Below are 20,755 nucleotides of genomic sequence, written 5' to 3' on the forward strand. Positions count from 1 at the left end.
TCCTCTAGAATTGGAGATACAGTGGTTTGGATCCCACCTACATTTTCATGGGACGGATAAGTCGGAGCTAACCAAAGAGGAGAAAATCTTTCACAATAAAAGAATCACGATAAAGGCAAATCAAAATTAAACAACGCGCACCACATTAACGCAATGTCTTCAGATGGAACACCGAAATCACTGTCAGGACACCGCTAAGTTTTTAAATTCACTTAAATTCCCCCAACAAACCGACCATACCTCCTGACATTGTCATTAACTGCAATGAATTCTTCCGTGCTACTAATTTCCATTTAGAGCTTTCATTTTTTTCAACAATGGAGGAACATGCAGAGAAAATGAGGCCCGAAAGTCAGGAAGAAGTCGAAGAGATCTGCAAAGCTCTTCCCAGGCAAGTGAAATGGATATGCTGGGCCGTCAAGCACGGCGGCCATTTTACACGCAGAAACAACGGCACCGTTAACCGCCGCCTCTTTTCCTGGTTACTGGCGGCGGTCCCAGCCAATGAGACGCCCTACAGAGGGGTATATTCCAGAGACGCCGTCATAGATTCCGTCACCGGCGTTTGGGCCCGTCTGTTTATTCCGGTACTGGAGGACAGCAGCGACGGCGGCGGCGAGGTGCCGGAAAAGAAGCTGCCGGTGGTGGTGTATTTTCACGGCGGGGGTTTTTGCATGTTGTCCGCCGCACTAAAAAGCTACGACGTGTTCTGCCGGCGGCTGGCGAAACGGCGGCGCGTTGTGGTGGTTTCCGTGGAGTACAGGCTGGCGCCGGAAAATAAGTTTCCGGCTGCTTACGAAGACTGCTACGCCGCTCTGTTGTGGTTGAGGGCCGATAATCGATTTCTGCCGCGTGGCGCTGACGTGTCGCGGTGTTTTCTGATGGGGGAGAGCGCGGGAGGCAATATTGCTCACCACGTCGGATGCCGCGTGGCAGAGGGGAAGGATGACTTGACGCCGTTGAAGATCGTTGGGCACGTTTTGATACAGCCGTTTTTTGGAGGGGAGGAGAGGACGGCGGCGGAGGTAGTTTTGACGGACGTTCCGTTGATATCCGTGGACGCTTGTGATTGGTCGTGGAAGGGCTTTTTGCCGGCGGGAGAAACCAGAGATCATCCGGCGGCGAATGTGGTGGGCCCTGGCGGCGCCGACATTTCGGCGTTGGCGCTGCCGGCGACTTTGGTGGTGATCGGCGGGCTTGATACTCTGCGCGATTGGCAGCTGCGGTATTTGGAGTTCTTGAAGAAGATGAATAAGGAAGTGGAACTTTTGTTTTATGAGAATGGTGTTCATGGGTTAACATTGATGCCTTATGACTTGTCTTCTCGTTTCATGGATGATATCGCCAATTTCATGCAGAGATTGTCAGTATGATCAACGATGTTATGTGGTTTTTTATTGTTGATTTATGATGAGAATTTCTATTCCTAAATCACTTCAAATCTTAGAAGGGCTAAGGTAGGTTAGATTAGGCTAGGTTTCAAAAGAAGTATAAGGTTGTCTTCTATCAGTCTTATTATCATATGTAGACCTAAAAATAAATGCTTATTATCATATGATGTAGATCTAGTAATAAATGGTTGACGAGATGACCATAAAAAGACCTATTGTTTTTTTCCCCTTTTCGAATGTATTTGCAAGAGTTATTCACACTTCCTATGTTTTATAACCTAGAAGTTGGGGAGGTTGATTGTGATGTAGTATTTTCCTACATAGTTAAGTCTTAAATATTTTAAGGAACATAGATATCAAAATGTGAAAACACAAATGATGCTTGTGACATCTTTATGATGTTCATTTGGTCACCAAGGTTAAAAACTCAAAGTTGAGAAACTTAAATAAAATTTGATAGATCAAAATGTTAGAATCCATCTATTTTATATCAGTAATTTGTCTACCTTAGGAAATTACATCAACGTGATTTTTGGAGTCTATTTCCAAATCTCTATGGAAAGTCGATGATATCAAATAATGTCATTAGGATCACAATAATAAAATATTTTTGAGGTGGTTTCTTCAAGAATTGTCAATATTAATTTTAGTCAAGCCTAGAGAGGGACTTTCATAGAAAGTAATATTGTCTTTTGGAAGATTAACTAGAAAACGAGGGGCACCCAATTAATTGAGTCCTATGAATTTTATGAGCGCTTAGTAAGTATGATTAATGCAAATGAGAGTTATTTGTTTTTACATTGATTATAGTTTAGCTCCAATGAATTTAAATCAGATTCTTTGATGTTTATAGTTTTTCTTAGACTTGACTAATATGCTTCTCATTGAAGATTCTTCAATTTATTTCCAATTAGATGTTCCACAATATTTGCATTAAATAAAACTTAATGTAATTTGATAAAATTGAATCTCGAAAGTGTTAACTAAGGTAATTCACAAGAATGTCATAAATCATGGAAATCATGAGTCTTCCATGAGTTGCTATTCTAAGTAAATCTTCATTAAGATATTAAATTTTTTAAAAAAGAGTTTCTTTAAGATTCTTCAAATAAATAACTATTTGTGTTGGGTGAATTAAACCACACACTTTGCAATTAGTCTACCAATTTTTTGTCTAAAGAAGTCAACATTTAAAAAGCATTAACTTTGCACCAATATTCAAAAAGCACCAACTTTAGACAAACCATTAGATAGCATAATCTTTAGGCAAAATTCATAATGCCATAATTTATGTTCGAAAGACAACACAATTTTACATCTAAATTTTCAAACATCAAAGTATTATAACTAATAATAATTTAGTCAATTGTAAAATCGATGAAGTCACATCCATGTTTATAGAAATGTTTTGAGGAATTAAGATGCAATCCCAACGAAAAGAAACAATTTAATAAAAAACTAATCTTTTCGATTTTCATTTCCAAAACCTCATAGATCACCTTGCATATAGATTCTACACATGCACAATTCAAATCAAAGGGCTTGTGAAGCTCCATACTAGGATAGCATTAAGATGATCCCCAAAAAAGAACTTTATCCTCCTTCCTTACAATCCATAATGGATGAAATCAGAAAAAATTACTCCACTATTTCCAATTTAAGATCTCTCCTAAGGTAGGTATCTGTGGAATGGATGAATTAATTTTGAGATTCAAGATTTTGAATATGAGAATGCTGGTCAGGTTAACTAGCACACTCGAAGCTTTGACTGCTTGGGTGGATTGGGTGAGCCCTCCTCATCACTAAACGATCATCATTCTCCATCACTGTGAATTTCGTTCATTTATTCCCGCCTATGTTTAAATTTTGAACCGTTTATCTCGCCTGCTGTATAAGATAAAACCTGAATGATTTGCATTGACAAGCGTGTTCTTGATCTACACAACCAAAGCGTGAGATTTGAAAAGGGATATGGAAGAGGGAAATTTTCTATAGACATATTTGCAAATTCTGGAAGACTCACTATAACCTGTAGATATTATGAACTCATAAATTGTTTAACATTATGCCTCAAATATTTTATTTCTCATTGAACGTAATCATCGAAGGCAATAGATAGTTTGTGTTTTTCTTTAATGATTTGTTAAATTTCAATCACATATAATTTGTAAGAAGTGTCTACCCAACTGACCGATTTTGTATTATTTTATTATTTAATATTAATTTAAATAAATAAATTCACTGCTCTATACATGTCTAAGAATTAATAAATTACAATATTCAGACATTATGTCTATTGCATAGCCAATTCATAATTTGTAGATGTTTGACATATTCACTGACATCCTCTCTAAATTGCACTTGTGGATGCTCTGTTTACATCAAAATTCACCGCAAAGAGTTTCATGAGGAGGACATTGTTGAGGAATTCAATGGTAGTTCATGATCACATCATTGTAAAGATCCTCATCACACTCATGAACGCCAAGGTGTAAATATAATAACAAGCAAAGAAATTGAATCAAAGAAGACGAAACACACAATAACACAGATTTATTGTGGTTTGCCAAAACTTGCCTACATCCACACTCCAGTTGGGAATTACTTGTATTAATTAATTGATATATTACATGGGCCGCACACAACCATTATATAGAGCTCTGCAAATACGAATTGTTGAGGGAGAGCGAATAGTCACATGACCATTGGAATTCATAACCCAACAATCTCCCCTGTGAAATCCAACTAGCACAGCCATGCATAGTAGCATCCCCTACTTCCTATTTTGAATTTCAGAGAAGAATGAGTCCTTGAGACGATCTCAAGGCCACAAGACTTTGCTCCAACACACTTCGAATGAGTCTTCTCCACATTAGATTAAAGTTATAAATATCTCTGCGTGGTCCATACATCTACAAATTCTTTGCAAGATTCTCATTTCTCAGTCCATCATTTGACCAAAGACCTATGTGCATAAGAGAATCCTGTTTACTCCTAATCACACCTATAGATGCCATGTCATCACCAAACTGGACAAATTCATCCTCTAGAGTTTGTATTTGTGTGGTTGGAGTGATTTTGTTGAGAGATTCCATATTCGGTAGGGATATTTGTAGCCCATCATCTGCCACATAATGTCAAACATCTTGCATACCACTTGTATGTGTATTCAAGGATTTCTCTTCCCCTTCCTTTGTACTTTCACCTTCTTCCAAAGGGAATTCTTTGTTTCCACTTTCATCTTCTTCTACAACTAATCTCTCTCATTCCCCTTTATTTTCTTTCATAATAGACTGTTGGTGTAAATAATTATTCACTATTTACACTTTACTTAAGTTTACTTAGGTCAATGCATTATTTTATTATTTCTTAGGTGAGACACTTAGGAGTTTGCGTACTCTTTTGAGTTGTCATGTTGACAACATTGGAGTAAGTTGTATATGAGCAATGTTAGTATGCTAATAGAAACCAAATTTAAATAAAGCTTCTACAAACTAAACAAAATTCATAAACTTCAAGATAGACTAAGATGAGCTCTTAATTGAGAATATGAGCCATTAATGGACTCTCTCAATAAGAAGCTCTCTTGTTGAGTAGCTTTATCTAAATGGATAGGATGTATGCTCAATATGCTTCCAAAGGCTTCAATGGATGATTGTGGATTTTTGGTGTGGATAGATGGCTTTAGAATGGATTTGGCTCTCAAAATAGCATTATAACTTTACTTCATGGATTGTGTTATTTTGTAAAGGGGAAGGATCCAATTTATAGGCAAGAGGCTTGAGGGATTGAGGGCTAAGATGCAAGGATGGGAAAAAGCTTATGGAAGGCTCAGATTGCATGAGAGGAGAGCACATGGATTGTGCTTCCTTATAGCCAATCAAGGAGTGACACATGTCACATGGTGAGAGGATGGAGGAAAGGGCAAGGATGAGTCAACAAAGGAGGCTCAAGAGATAAAATCTTCATAAAGACCCTCATAATGACTTGTAAGAGCAATAAAAGGGCTTGTAAGAGTCATTTATGACCTAGTGGACTTCATAAAGTTTTATGGTTGAGATATTTTGAGGGTGATGAGAGCAAATTCGACTTGGACTTGATTAGGAAGGTTTTAAGCTTGCTTAGGCTTGTGCAAATGATTAGAGGATGGATTAGGATGGTTTAGGATTAGCTTAGGGATAGGCAAGTGGATGGCATTTAATGAGGGTGGGTGAAGGAGGAGATATTTGTTAGCTTTGGCTTGGGTTAGTAAGTCTTAACCCATGTTTAGGGAATGTGACAAGGTTAGGAGGGGATTAGGATTAGGTTTAAAGACATCTTCTAGAAGAGTCTAGATTTTGGAGGAGGATAAAGACTTTCTAGAATAGTCTAGAATTTCCTAGGCTGAGGATGGAGACTTTCTAGAAGAGTCTAGCACTTCTTAGGATGAGGATAAATTAGATTTTTAGGAAATAAATAAAGTTTTATTTATTTCAAGGGTTTGGGTTGAGGAGATATTTATTAAAACTTTTTTAATAAACATGAGGATTAATATTTAATTTTAATTAAATATTTTGACTTGGGATTAGGGGTAGGAAATGATGGGATTAGCCTTTAATCAAAATTAAAGAAGGATTAGAAGATTTTGGAAGAGGTTATTGGTCATAAGGAAATTGGCCAACTTTTGGGAAAAAAATAAATTTTTTATTTATTTTAGGATTTTCGGTCAATTTATTAATTAAATAATTAATAAATAAGGAAATAATGTTTAAATAAGATTTAAACATTTTTGGGAGGGATTCCTTAATTAAATATTTTTAATTAAGATAAAAGGATTTAATGGCATAAAAATTAATTAATTAATTAATAAATGATGATGTCATCGGGAATTTTTCAAAAAATAAAAATACTTTATTTTCTAAAGGATTTTTAGGTGTCTACATTTTGCCCCTCTTTGATGTGATGCCGCAAGTGGCATGACATCAAAGATAAGAAAATAAGATGCCCAAGGCTAGAGCAGAAGAGGAGAGAATGGACTATGAGATGCCCCCTCAAGAAGGCAGCGGGGAGAGAAAGCGAGGCTTGGTGGCTTCTTGAAAAATACAAGAATCTGGGATGAGCAAGGAGACTCAAATTGGATTAAGAGAAGAGGTTTAGTTAGCTCAAACTCTTACTATGGGAGAATGATAAAGGGAGAATCAGAGGCACAAGAGGAAGCAAGCTTAAGATCTCAGGGATTGCAGAGGATGAAGGAGCGGAGCGCTATAAAAAGGAATCCAGGATAGGGAGATGGATGAGGGGATTATAAGGATGATGCAACAAGATTTCAAAGAGTTAGATTGGCGGAAGATGGGTTTCGGAGATCCCTAGGACTAGGATTGTGGATCTCGAAAGATGAGGCTTGGTGGGTTGATTTGGATTGGTGGATCCCTAAGACTAGGATTGTGGATCCCTAAAGCTAAGAGTGATGATTGATTCAAAGAGATACTGATGCATCAGCTGGGGTAGGAGAGACGGATGCTAGATATGGATGGGGGATAATGGAGATGAAGGAAAACCATTGAAGCTTTTTGAGCGGGGGGATACTTCAAAGAGAAGTACCACCATGTAGTTGAGCACTAGATTTGCTATAGGACTATTGGTTAATTGCCAAGGTTACCAAGAACATCAAGGCCTTTTCACCAACCGTCCAAAGGACTGACAAACTAACTCAAAAAAAACACACAAGGATTGCCCCAGCATCACACATGAATCCTAGAGGAAGCAGCGTAACCCACAAGCAGAAAAGAAAAACAAACGAAAGACCTGATCAAGACCTTACGCTCTAATTGCCCCATTCGCAGCATACCATGATATGGAAGATCGTGGCAACCTTGAGGAGGGAACAAGGAGATTGCTTGGAAAAGATACTTCAAGACCCAAAAGAGAAGATCCCAAATCAAAAGAAAGTGAAAATCCAAAAGAGAGCCGTTTGCCAACGAGATGGGTAGGACAAGGCACTAACGGACCAAGATCAGACATGAGGAAAGCTATATCCTGCAAGGACCTATTGGAGAGCACCGAAGCTGGTGGATTTGGATGAGTGATGCATCTGGCAAGCTGAACTAAGAAGGATAACACTTTGGTGACAGGAAATCTAGCTAAAGGATGCGTTGGAATAGCTAACCAAGATGTGTGATGGGTGCAAGATGCTGATCAAGGACGAACTGACATGAACGCTGGATAGATACAATGGTACTAAGTTAAAGAGGATGTACAAGCTGATGGACCAAGATATGTTACAAATGTACAAGTTTGTTCATGTTTTGGTTTTTGTGAGATGGAAATGTTTGTGAAGGATGGGATGTCTATAATAGGTGATAGGTGGATAGGTAGATGGTTTGTGAAAAGCTTAAGGAAAATGGAATTCTTTGGGTGCATGTGATAGGATACAAGCTAGGATACAAGATTATCTACAATTTGGAGTATGGTACAAGCTTTGGACAAGATTTGGATATACAAGGTATGGTACAAGATTTACAAGGTATAATACAAGCTTTGGTACAAGATTTACAAGCTGTACAGGAGGTATTTACAAGCTTCATCAGATTTTGGATATTTGGTTGGAACACCAAGGGAACAAGCAAGTGTGTCTTATGGGATGGTGGGTAAATGGATGAGGGATAGGATAGTGATAGATAATGGATTAGTCTTTAGTACACAAGGCGCCTGAATTACCAGGTTTTCACCAAGGTACCTATCCAAGGTGCTTGAATTGCCAAGTTTTCACCATTGGACGCTTATTTCTCTTTACTATTTTTTTTCTTTTGTATTTTTCAAAAGCCTGGTATACCAAGGATCTTCAAGCATAGAACTTCTTGAGATGAATGATGTTAGTAGGATCATTCAAGAGTTCTCCTTCTGGTGTAGATAGCTGATAAGCTCCAGAGCCAAAGGAAGCAGTGACAACATAAGGACCAAGCCATGTAGGTTCAAACTTGCCTTTCTTTTCTCGATCTACTTGGACTTTCATGTTTTCTTTAAGGACCATGTCACCTGGCTGAAAGTGTCGTGGAAGCACCTTCTTGTTAAAATTCCTTTTGAGACGAGTTTGATAGACTGTGAGATGATCATAGGCTTGTTGTCGCTTCTCGTCTAAGAGATCTAGTTGGGTGAGCCGAGCTACTCTATATTCTTCATCTGATATTTGCCCTTGCAAAGATATGCGCAAGGAGGGAAGTTCAACCTCTATAGGTAGTACTGCTTCGGCACCATAGACTAGAGAGTATGGAGTTGTGCCTGTGGATGTACGGAAGGAAGTTTGATAGGCCCATAGGGCTGGATTTATTTGTAGGTGCCAATCATGGCCGGAATCATTGACAACTTTCTTTAGAATTTTGAGGAGGGTTTTGTTAGTTGCCTCTGCCTGGCCGTTACCTTGTGGGAAATATGGGCTAGAAAAGCGGTGATGGATGCGGAGGGAAGTGCATAATTCTTCCATGTTGAGATTTTCAAAGTTACCTCCGTGGTCAGTGAAGATGGTGGATGGGATGCCGAAGCGGCAAACAATGTGGTACAAGATGAACTTGGAGACCTGAACTCCTGTAGCTGAGACTAGGGGGACTGCTTCCACCCATTTAGTGAAATAGTCTGTAGCTGTTATTATCCATTTATGTCCATCAGATGAGAGGGGTGTGATAGTTCCAACTAGATCAAGGCACCAACAAGCGAAAGGCCAAGGTGGTGCAATAGGTTGTAGATCCTGTGCTGGAGCGTGCACAAGATTTGCATGTTGCTGACATGGGAGACACTTTCTGACAAAGTCACAGGAGTCTTCTTCAATGGTAGGCCAATAGTAGCCTGCTCTAAGGATTTGTCGTGCTAGGACAATACCACTCGTGTGGGCACCGCAAAGTCCAGAGTGTACTTCCTTTAACACCATCGCGGCCTCATTTTGGTCTAAACATCGAGAGAGAGTATCGTGATAACCCCGACAATATAGGGTATTGGCTATGATAACATAGCGGGATGATTTTCGGATGAGGTTCTGGCGTTGGGTACGTGTGAGGTGAGGGGATATGATACCATCGTTAAGGTAAGCGTGAATCTCATGGTACCAAGGGGATTGGGAACCAACCAAGATACAAACACGGTTTGAATCCTCATTCGCATAGGCGGGTGTGAGGAGCTGCTCCACTAAAAACTCATACTGTGTAGCTGCTTGGGGAATTTCCAAGAGCGAGCCTATAGTAGCCATAGCATCTGCTGCTTTGTTCTGTATTCGAGGCACTTGTGTGAACTGAAGCTTTGTAAAATGTTGGGTTAGTTGATCAACTAGCTCTTTGTAGGGTAATAGCTTTTCATCTTTGGTTTGATATTCATTTAGGGCTTGCTTGATGATGAGCTGAGAATCGCCAAAGATTTGTAGCTCAACAATGTTCCATTCTACAGCTATCTTTAATCCTGCTATGAGGGCCTCATATTCAGCTATATTGTTGGTGCTAGGGAATTGTAGCTTGAAGGCTTTTGGAATGTAATCTCCTTGAGGTGTGACCAACAATATTCCTGCCCCTGATCCATGAGATGTGTATGAGCCATCAAAATAAAATTTCCATGGGGGTTGTTCTTCAATTAGACAGATATTCTCATCTGGAAATTCTGTGATCAACGGATAAGCATCTATTAGAGGTGCATCAGCTAGGTGATCTGCTATAACTTGCCCTTTGATTGCCTTTCTATCCACATACTGGATGTCAAATTCACTAAGGAGCATAACCCATTTGGCCAAACGGCCTGTAAGTGCTGTTCTAGAGAGCATATACTTGAGAGGGTCAATCTTGGAGACTAGTTGGATGGTATGACTTAGCATGTAATGGCAAAGCTTTTGAGTTGAGAAGACAACTGCCAAACAAGCTTTTTTCATAGGAGTGTAATTGAGTTCATAACCAACTAGGGTTCTACTGATGTAGTAGATGGCTCTTTCTCTTTTGTAGTCATCAAGCTGTGCTAGAAGTGCCCCTAGAGCAGTAGGTGTTGCTGATATGTACAAAATTAGGGGACGACCAGGAATTGGTGGAACCAAGATAGGGAGATTGATGAGATACTTCTTGAGATGGTCGAAGCTGCGCTGACATAAAGGATCCCACTTGAAGTTCTCATCCTTCTTTAGTAAATGTGAAAATGGTGTACACTTATCTGCAAGCTGGGAGATGAAGCGCCGAACAGATTGGAGCTTTCCTTGAAGAGAGCGAAGTTGTCGCAATGTCTGGGGAGGAGGCATGTCTAAGATAGCCTTGACCTTCTTGGGGTCGATCTCTATACCTCGTTTAGAAACTATGAAGCCTAGAAGCTTGCCAGATGTGACCCCAAAGACACATTTCTTGGGATTCAGCATGAGATGATATTTGGCTAACCTATCAAAGACTTTCTCCAAGTCAGCAAGATGATCCATGAAGGTATGAGACTTGACCAAGATATCATCCACATAATCCTCCAAAATGCTATGGATGAGATCATGAAAAATGGCTGTCATAGCTCTTTGATAGGTAGCCCCAGCATTCTTTAGGCCAAAAGGCATCATGTTGTAGCAAAAGGTTCCCCAAGGGGTAGTGAATGCTGTCTTATGCTGATCCTCTTCTGCAATCTTGATTTGATTATACCCAAAAAATCCATCCATGAGGGACAAAATTTCATGTCCAGCTGTAAGATCGACAATCATATCTATGTTGGGCAAGGGAAAATCATCTTTTGGATAAGCTTTGTTAAGATCTTCTAAAATCAGTGCAGATTTTGATGTCACCGGAAGGTTTAGTGACAGGGACCATGTTGGAGATCCACTCGGAGTAGTCAATAGGTTGGATAACCTTAGCAGCTAACATTCTTTCTAATTCAGCTTTGACCAATAATGCCACCTTGGGGTGCATTTTTCTAAGCTTTTGTCTGACGGGCTTGATCTTTGGATCAACTGCAAGATGATGAACTAAAAGCTTTGGATCAAGTCCTGGCATGTCCTGATATGACCATGCAAATCGGCCAATATTCTCTCTTAAGACCTCAAAGAGGAGGTTAGCTTGGTCTTGTGACAGGGATGCAGCAATGTGAACAAGTCTGGGGATCTTTGAAGAACCAATGTTGACTTCTCGAGTATCCTCAATTAGAATAGAAGACACCTCTGGTCGATTATCTTGAGGAGGCAATGCTAAATCCTCATGTTCTTCTTGTGGCTCTGGATTTTCTTGCTGAGGGGTTCTCTTCATTGCCTTAGCTAGTCTCAGATTCACCTTAGTTCCAGTTTTGGGTGTATCAGAACTAGGTTGGGGATTTTCTCCAAAATACCCCTTGGGATCTAGCTTGTAGATATAGACAAAATCTGGCTTTGTTTTCTTGTGAGGAGTTTCAGCTCCCATGAATCTTAGAAGTGCCTCCTTTGATGTGAACTCATCGATGTGTATGACACTTGGTTGGTCCCAATCTATGAGTTGTGGATGGGCGAGTGGTAGGTCAATGAGGTGGATGGATAGTTCTTGGAGAATAGAGTCTCCGAGGGAGATTTGGTCTAGGATATCGTTGTAGGCTCTCTTTTCAACTTCCTCAGGAATGTCTTCAATTTCAACAAGGTCGCGGTGAATGTTTGAAAAAGCGTGACCGTTCTCATTGGTGCCCCCAGTTGTGGGTATGCCAAAGCCAAGACCTGACTTCGATTCCCACTTGTGTGCGTCGATGGGGCACTGCATGCCTCTTTCTTCTGGTCCTAGACCACCACCTTGATAGTTCCATTTGTCAGTGATGAGCTTATGTTCTTGGGGATACTTTTGGCTGAAGTGATCAAGGCGTGCTTGATTTCTTTGAGGTGCATCCTTATGTAACCATTTGTTGATATCTGGAGTGAGCTCCTCATGAAGAGGGATTTTTGAGGATACAAAGGTTGTTGGGCCAAAATGTTTGTATGGAGGAGGTGGAATTTCCTTAGCTTTGTGATATGTCGGTCGTCCATGGGCATGTGGATCAAGTGGGAGTGCCCCGACAGAAAATGCATCTGACAGACTATACTCTCCACAACCTTTGTTATTGATCTTCACGGTAGACAGGGTAGAGGCAAGGATGGTTTCTGGGTCATTATAAGTGTGGGATGAGCTGGCGATGGATGTGCCGATATCAATTCCAGGGCAATGGTTTGTATATGAAGCTTCAACCGCATTGTAGTAAGCAAAGGGTTCTGGATCGACATGGATGGTTACCTCAGTGCCTTGATGCGGAAATTTGATGCACTGATGGTAAGTGGATAGAACGGCTTTCATGGCATGAATCCATGGGCGACCGAGGAGGATGTTAAATGGTAGGTTTAGATCAATAACATGGCAGAGTGTCTCTTGGATGACTGGCCCAACCTTGATTGGCAGAAAAATAGTTCCTTCTGTGGTTCTTTCCAAGTTGTCATAAGCTTTGATTGTGATAACCTCACTGATGATATCTGCCTCAGTATACCCAGCTTGTTTTATGAATTTTAGGGTGCAAATATTCAAGGCTGATCCATTATCTATCATTACTCTTTTTACAGCAAAGTTGGATACCATGATGGCTATGCGAAGCGGAAGGGTGTGATCTGGGTCGACCACGGGTATGTCGGTGGATTTGAACGATAGGGCACATGAGGATGAGAGGTGTCCAACAAGATTACGAAAATCAGTAGCATTGATATCAGAAGGGACACGAGATTCTATGAGAGCACTGTCAAGGATGTTCTTGTACATAGGACTAGTGCGAAGAAGGTCTAAAATGGAGATTTGGGCTGGCATGTTCCCAAGGTGTTCCAAGATATTGTACTGGCTTTTTGATGGAGCTGAAGGTGTTGGTGTAACAGGTGGGCCTGCGATGTTAAATCGCGCTCTTCGAGTGGTGATTGCACACTCATTGTTTGGTCCTTGGATATTGATAACATTGACGGAAGGCTCTTTCTCGGATATACAACCTATAAGGCTACCATAGTCTATATAGGATGAAGTGTGGTCATTGTTCTTCCCATGCTGTTGGTTTGGCTGACGGTTGTTGGTGTTGTTGTTGTTGGTTTGGATAGGTGCTTTTCCAGGATTTTGGTTGTGGTGTGGAGGAAAAGCATTTTGATAGATCTGTAAGCCTGCATTGGGAGAGGTTTGGGCACCAACAGTGATTTCCTTCCGATCAATGAGGTCCTGCACATAGTCTTTCAGTTTCATGCATCTGAGGGTAGTGTGACCTTTTACCCTATGAAATTTGCAGTACTCATTATCTTTGTACCATGCAGCTTTGGATTGGCTTGGGTCAATTTGCTGGGTAGGAGGAAATTTGATGAGATTTTCTTTGACTAATTTCTCAAAAATGACATCCAATGGCTCACCAAGGGGTGTATAGTTTCTAGGTGTAGGTTGGAATCTAGGCTTTTGTCCTGCAGCTACATTGATGGCATTAGCTTGATTGCTAGACCCTTGAAAGTTGGGTCTTGGAGTGTGGTTTTGATAGCTTTGGTTATTCTGTTGTTGGTAGTTGATAGCTTGTTGATTTTTTGGTTGATATGGTGGGTTGGACTGGTTGTGAGAAGGACCAACAATATTCACATGTCTGGTGTCAGTGACGCCATCTGTTGCAACGTGCTTGTTTTTGTTCCAATACCTAGACTTGTCATTGGAATGTGTTTGATTTTGGTTGGCTTCCTTGTAAAGCTTGACCACACCATCTTTAATGAGTCCTTGCTCAAGGATCATTCCTTTCTCTTTGATATCTTTGTAGGTTTGCAAACATTTCATGGTCATGTGGTGAGCCAAGCTAGGATGGGCATTATCAATAAAAATTTTCACAACATGGCATTCTGGCAAGGTGCAGGATATGCGGGTGGTAAGGGTTTGCCATCTTTGCAGGTATTCGGCAAGGCTTTCTCCACCTTTTTGCTTGGTGTGGACAAGATCAACTATTGATAGCTCTGTTTCAACAAGATGGGCATATTGGGCTACAAATGCCTCAGATAATTCAGCAAAGTTTTTAATTGTACCATAGGGGATTCTATAAAACCATTCAAGAGCTGGTCCAGCTAAGCTTTTGGGAAAAAGGCGCAAGAGGAAGACATCATTGTATGCTACATCTTGGCAGTGCATGTAAAATTCTTTGATATGTGTGACAGGGTCTCCTTTTCCTCTGAATTTGTCAAATTTGGGTACCTCAAAGTGTTTGGGAAATGGTGTCATGGTAATGGCTCTGTCAAATGGGTAAGGACACACATTCTCAAACTTGAATGTCTTCGGATCATTCCCTTCTTGGATGGCTTTCAGAGCTATCTTCATTTGCTCCCATTCTGAATTGATAGGTGATGGCTGGGGTGCCCCCAATGTAGGAGTGCCTTGAGGTAGGTATGTACTAGATGGGGCCACTGAATATGGATGGCTATGAGGGATTTGCTGATAGGGATTGTACATTGTTTGGGCAGCTGCATGGTGGATGATAGGTTGCTGAGGGGGAGGTGGCGCATATTGCTGCATGTGCTGCGAGGCTTGCTGTTGATATGGGATTTGAGGTTGGGATTGAGGAACATAAGCTGGCTGTGGGATAAATGGATTTCTTTGTGGAGGTAAGGTATAAGATGGTTGAGAGGCTTGGGGAAAGGATTGGGGGGCTTGTGGGGTTTGACCAATATATGTGGGTTGTGCCCCCATTTGGGATGGTATCTGCAAATAATTGGTGGTTGGCTGGGGTGGTGGATTACCTCCTAGAAGTGGCATTGAAAAGTAGTTGGTAATTGGAGGTAATGGATTAGTTGGTGGTGGAGGTGGTGGGAATTGAAAGCTTGGGAATGGAACTGATGGGGTTTGATAGCTTTGTGGTTGGATTTGGAAGCTTGGTAGAGTGGTGGCAGGGGCTGGGGTCACTTGGGAGCTTGGTAGAAAATTGGTAGTAGCTTGTGGGATTTGATAGCTTTGTGGAGTGAGGGTAGTAGCTTGTAGATTTGTGGCTAATGCTATTGAGCTCCCAAGACCTAATGGAAATGATGGGATTGTGTGTTGGGCTGCAGTGAACAAGCTGGGGGTGATGAAAGGTTGATTACTTGGCCCCATGGGTGGCATCCCTGTTGTATATTGCTGAGGTTGGCCAAAGATGCTAGCACTGATTTGGGAGATGGGTGGATTTGGAAGGCTGGGTTGGGGAGCAGCAGCAACAATAGTGAAGGGGGTGAACGGTGAGCTGTTTTGGGTAAAGGGGGTTTGGAGCGGAGAGGTATGAACCAAGGATGGAGTGGTGGTGGCTGGGTTGGCTTGCGGCATGGAGATTTCAACTTGGGTGGATGATGGTATGTTTGGGTCTGTTGGATCATATGGATTGGCTGGAGGCTCTTCTTTTGGCATATATTGAGGATAATTTGGATCATAAGAGCCTATGGGTGGTGGTAGCTGCCCAAACAATGGGTGAGATGGATCTGATAATGGAGGGGGTCTTCCAAAGTCAAAGGTTCCTACATTTTCCCTTCGAAAATTAGCCATGATTGTCTCTTTGTTCTTGTCTATAATGGCATTTACCAATACTGCATTTCCTGGTTGGTTCATGAAAGCTTCAATGTCAGTACGTGATGGCATAGCTTTCTCTGGGCTGAAGGATGGCTGAGTGCTCAAGGGGGGTGAGGCTATTCGATCCAAATGATAGGGCTCCATTGTTTCTTTCTTCTTGGCTAAGCGAGTGACGGGTGGCATGAAAAATGCTCTTAGGGATGAGATGCAATAATGCTGATGGATGCAAAAGGGGGAAGGCTTCTCTATGGAAATGATTTCCTAGGTTAAGGCAAAGCTATACAAAAAAACCTAAGGAGGATTGGGTTGGAGATTCTAACTTCAAAGATATGTTGCCAAAGCACGAAAGGTCTGCTTTCCTATGTGTAAGCTTGGTGGTGATTGTGTCAACTTAAGGATAGACTGATGATCCTTTAGGAAGGACACAAGATTGACCACTTGTGGATCCCAACCTTTAGCTTAAGGTGATGAGGGATAACAAGTGACAAAGCTGGATCACCCTAGACAAAGCTCTATCAAAGGGATAACCTTGGTGAGATTGATGGATTTGGAAGATTTTAGGAGTGGCAAACTTTTGGCAAAAGTGACAACAATTGTGAAGGCTTGGATGTGAGGTTTTGATTGCTGGCTAGATGGTTTGATTCTAAATGAGATGGATGAGCTAATAATGCTTAAGGGGATAACCTAAGATGGCTGGCTTTTCTACAAAAATGACTCTAAAGTGAAGCTTATCCAAGAAGATGTGGAGAAACAAGGGTGTCTAATCATAGAAATCATGCCTAGTTGGTAAGGCATAAGCAGGATTAACTCCTGGATGTTGGCTAAATTTGATGGTGCGCTCTAACCAGGCCTCTTGAAGTGCTTCGTCGGTAGCTTTTGCCTCTACTTTGTGGAGTTTGGCAATTCGTGGGCTTGGTGTTATTTCTTTTCTCTTGGCTGAAAGTTCTTGGTATGCTAGAGATGGTTTGAGTTTAACCTTGTGGAACTTCTGTTTGGGTTTGAGTTGCTCTGACATCAATTTCTGAATTTGCTTGGCTTTGAGAGATCTTGGTTGTTTTGCTTCAACTCATTCAACTTCTGGAATAGGCAGTGACTACGCTAAGTATGCCCTAAGCTAGGATTGACCAAGTTTGGAAAACATTCATTCAACAAATAAAAGATCAAGCAATAGATAGAAACAACCAGATAGAATTTTTTGATTCTCAGAAAGTGATACTTGCGCCAAGGAGTGTGTATGTTCTACAAATATTTCGATCAGTCACCTCAAACACATTAACATCCTAGATGGTTGTCTACAAGGCTGACAGTTGGTTTAGCTAAGGAGTCCTCGATATACCCAAGGTACGTGAGGCCCAAATCCGTAGATGAGACCAAAAAGATGTCACACAGCCGAGAGGAGCGGTAACCCACTTCTCCTCTTTCACTTCTCAAGGGTATAAAGTTCCTTGAGGCTTAGCCTGAGTGACAAAATCTTGATCCCAAGGGAGGTGTCTTTCGATTCACCTCCCAATTCTTATACTCTGCCAGAACGCTGGAGTTGAGGTCGTCCAAGGGGTGATGAAATCCCCAAGCAGGCCTCCTAAAAAGAAACAAGGTTTTGGATCTTAATCTTATGCACCCAAGATGGCCTCGAAAGACGACAAGGGGAGAGAAGACTTGGATGACCTTGGGCTAAAAAACACGCTTGTTCTTTTACCAACTGACGCTTAAGTTTTCTGATCTAGACTTTGCAAGCACTCATGTTTAAGATACAATGTTTATTCCAACTTGAAGCGCCAACAAAAGTAAATCGATCGAAGAATGCAAACAATACGAAGAGTTAGGGTCAACAAAAGAAAACTCGCGCGCCCAGAGGCCCTCCACGTCAAGTATCGATTAATTTTCTTTAAGGCATTCAAGATTGAGTGTGAGTTTGTTTTAAGCCCAAAACAAAAGTGTGTGAGATTCGATTTCAAGCGCGCGCCCGGAGGCTCTCCACGTCAGTTGTTGTTCAATTTTAGTTCCCAAACTTGAAGTGTGATCGATTTAATCTAGAGTTTTGATCATTTAAGAATTTTGATAAAGTTAAAGCAAAAATTCAAAGACCAAGTGAGTGAGTTAGATTGTGGAACATTTAACACCTTTTTCAAGTAGACCCATCCCCATAAATGGCGCTGAGATTGCAACCAATGGTTAATATTTGATGGGTGATTAGAAAAGAGGTGAGTCCAAGGAACTACTCAAATTGATTTTTGCAAATTTGTATTTTAACTTAACAAGGTTTCTTAAATGTCCAAAAATCAAACTTTACCTAGATTGCATGTGGAAAAGAGATTTGTTTTGTTCAATTTTTAGAAGCTCCAAATGAAGTGTTTGATATTGCAATAGTTAATTGATCCTTAGAATTCAAGATTGGATTTTTTGTTTTAACCATGCATTCAAGAAAAATTTGATTTTAATCCATGGCATTCAAGAGTGATTTTAGCAACATGCATTCAAAGAAAAGTGGTTAAACATTCAAGTGTTTTCTTTTGAGCATTCAAGATTGAGATTTTGTGTGTTGTTTTAAGAACTTTGAAGTGCTTTGTTTTAACCTTAGATCATTCAAGATTTTTTTGGACTCAAAAGTGAAAATGACTCTTTGGACTTTGGTTTTCATTCAAGATTTTGTGTTCTAGTTTGCATATTTTAAGCCCAAAAATGATATTCCTAGATTGTTTTGATGCATGAAAATCCTAAGAAACATTCAAGATTTTGCAATAAGACATTTGTTTGGAACAAATAACAAAGCTTTTAGGACAATTTTTGGCAACCATTTAGGACTCTTAGTTTTTATAAGATTTTTTAAAAGAACTTTAGTGTGCACTTAGTGTTGATTTTGAACCTTTTGAAATGAAAACTTGAAGTTCTTTTTAAATTCTCAAAAATGAAGTGTTCCTAATTTTGCATGAATGCATCTAAAACCTTGATGTTGCAAGGATGCAAATGATTAGATTGGTTTAGTTTCACTTGTTAAAAGATTTTTTATTTTTTGCAAATTTTTAATTTTTCAATGGATTTAAGTATGATTTGGGGGTTCATTTTAAGCACTAAAAAGAAGTGTGTATGATTTTGCTTCCTTAAAAAAAATGGCCAAGATCTCCCACAAGAAGAAGAAGAAGAAGTAGATGGAATAAGAAGAATATAGACAAGAAGAGGAAGAAGAATTTCAAGTTCTTTGTCCACCTATAAGCTTGAAAAATCTGCAAACACTATGAGATAGATTATGAGTTCCTTTGTCTTCTTCATGCTCATGTGGACCTACAAAACCAATTTATACAATCCTACCAATCACAAAAACAAGAAAAATTAGCCAAAATCAGCAAATAACATACAAAAATTTGACTAAAAAAGCTAATGAAGATGACCCATGCGGGGTCCCACCGGGCGTGCCAAAATGTATATGAGCAATGTTAGTATGCTAATAGAAACCAAATTTAAATAAAGCTTCTACAAACTAAACAAAATTCATAAACTTCAAGATAGACTAAGATGAGCTCTTAATTGAGAATATGAGCCATTAATGGACTCTCTCAATAAGAAGCTCTCTTGTTGAGTAGCTTTATCTAAATGGATAGGATGTATGCTCAATATGCTTCCAAAGGCTTCAATGGATGATTGTGGATTTTTGGTGTGGATAGATGGCTTTAGAATGGATTTGGCTCTCAAAATAGCATTATAACTTTACTTCATGGATTGTGTTATTTTGTAAAGGGGAAGGATCCAATTTATAGGCAAGAGGCTTGAGGGATTGAGGGCTAAGATGCAAGGATGGGAAAAAGCTTATGGAAGGCTCAGATTGCATGAGAGGAGAGCACATGGATTGTGCTTCCTTATAGCCAATCAAGGAGTGACACATGTCACATGGTGAGAGGATGGAGGAAAGGGCAAGGATGAGTCAACAAAGGAGGCTCAAGAGATAAAATCTTCATAAAGACCCTCATAATGACTTGTAAGAGCAATAAAAGGGCTTGTAAGAGTCATTTATGACCTAGTGGACTTCATAAAGTTTTATGGTTGAGATATTTTGAGGGTGATGAGAGCAAATTCGACTTGGACTTGATTAGGAAGGTTTTAAGCTTGCTTAGGCTTGTGCAAATGATTAGAGGATGGATTAGGATGGTTTAGGATTAGCTTAGGGATAGGCAAGTGGATGGCATTTAATGAGGGTGGGTGAAGGAGGAGATATTTGTTAGCTTTGGCTTGGGTTAGTAAGTCTTAACCCATGTTTAGGGAATGTGACAAGGTTAGGAGGGGATTAGGATTAGGTTTAAAGACATCTTCTAGAAGAGTCTAGATTTTGGAGGAGGATAAAGACTTTCTAGAATAGTCTAGAATTTCCTAGGCTGAGGATGGAGACTTTCTAGAAGAGTCTAGCACTTCTTAGGATGAGGATAAATTAGATTTTTAGGAAATAAATAAAGTTTTATTTATTTCAAGGGTTTGGGTTGAAGAGATATTTATTAAAATTTTTTTAATAAACATGAGGATTAATATTTAATTTTAATTAAATATTTTGACTTGGGATTAGGGGTAGGAAATGATGGGATTAGCCTTTAATCAAAATTAAAGAAGGATTAGAAGATTTTGGAAGAGGTTATTGGTCATAAGGAAATTGGCCAACTTTTGGGAAAAAAATAATTTTTTTATTTATTTTAGGATTTTTGGTCAATTTATTAATTAAATAATTAATAAATAAGGAAATAATGTTTAAATAAGATTTAAACATTTTTGGGAGGGATTCCTTAATTAAATATTTTTAATTAAGATAAAAGGATTTAATGGCATAAAAATTAATTAATTAATTAATAAATGATGATGTCATCGGGAATTTTTCAGAAAATAAAAATACTTTATTTTCTA

At 39.8% G+C, this 20,755-nt stretch overlaps 1 pseudogene across 1 annotated transcript; it reads left to right on the plus strand.

Moving 5' to 3' along the window:
- Window positions 1–317: 317 nt before the first annotated feature.
- Window positions 318–1,588, plus strand: LOC149537431 (putative carboxylesterase 18 pseudogene; annotated as a pseudogene). Its single transcript, XR_016356280.1, has one exon. The product of XR_016356280.1 is annotated as a putative carboxylesterase 18 pseudogene (transcript).
- The last annotated feature ends 19,167 nt before the right edge of the window (window positions 1,589–20,755 follow it).

Source organism: Cupressus sempervirens, chromosome 9, assembly GCF_028749045.1.
Source record: "Cupressus sempervirens isolate cs-2001-9-10 chromosome 9, ASM2874904v1, whole genome shotgun sequence".
Classification (NCBI taxonomy): Eukaryota; Viridiplantae; Streptophyta; class Pinopsida; order Cupressales; family Cupressaceae; genus Cupressus; species Cupressus sempervirens.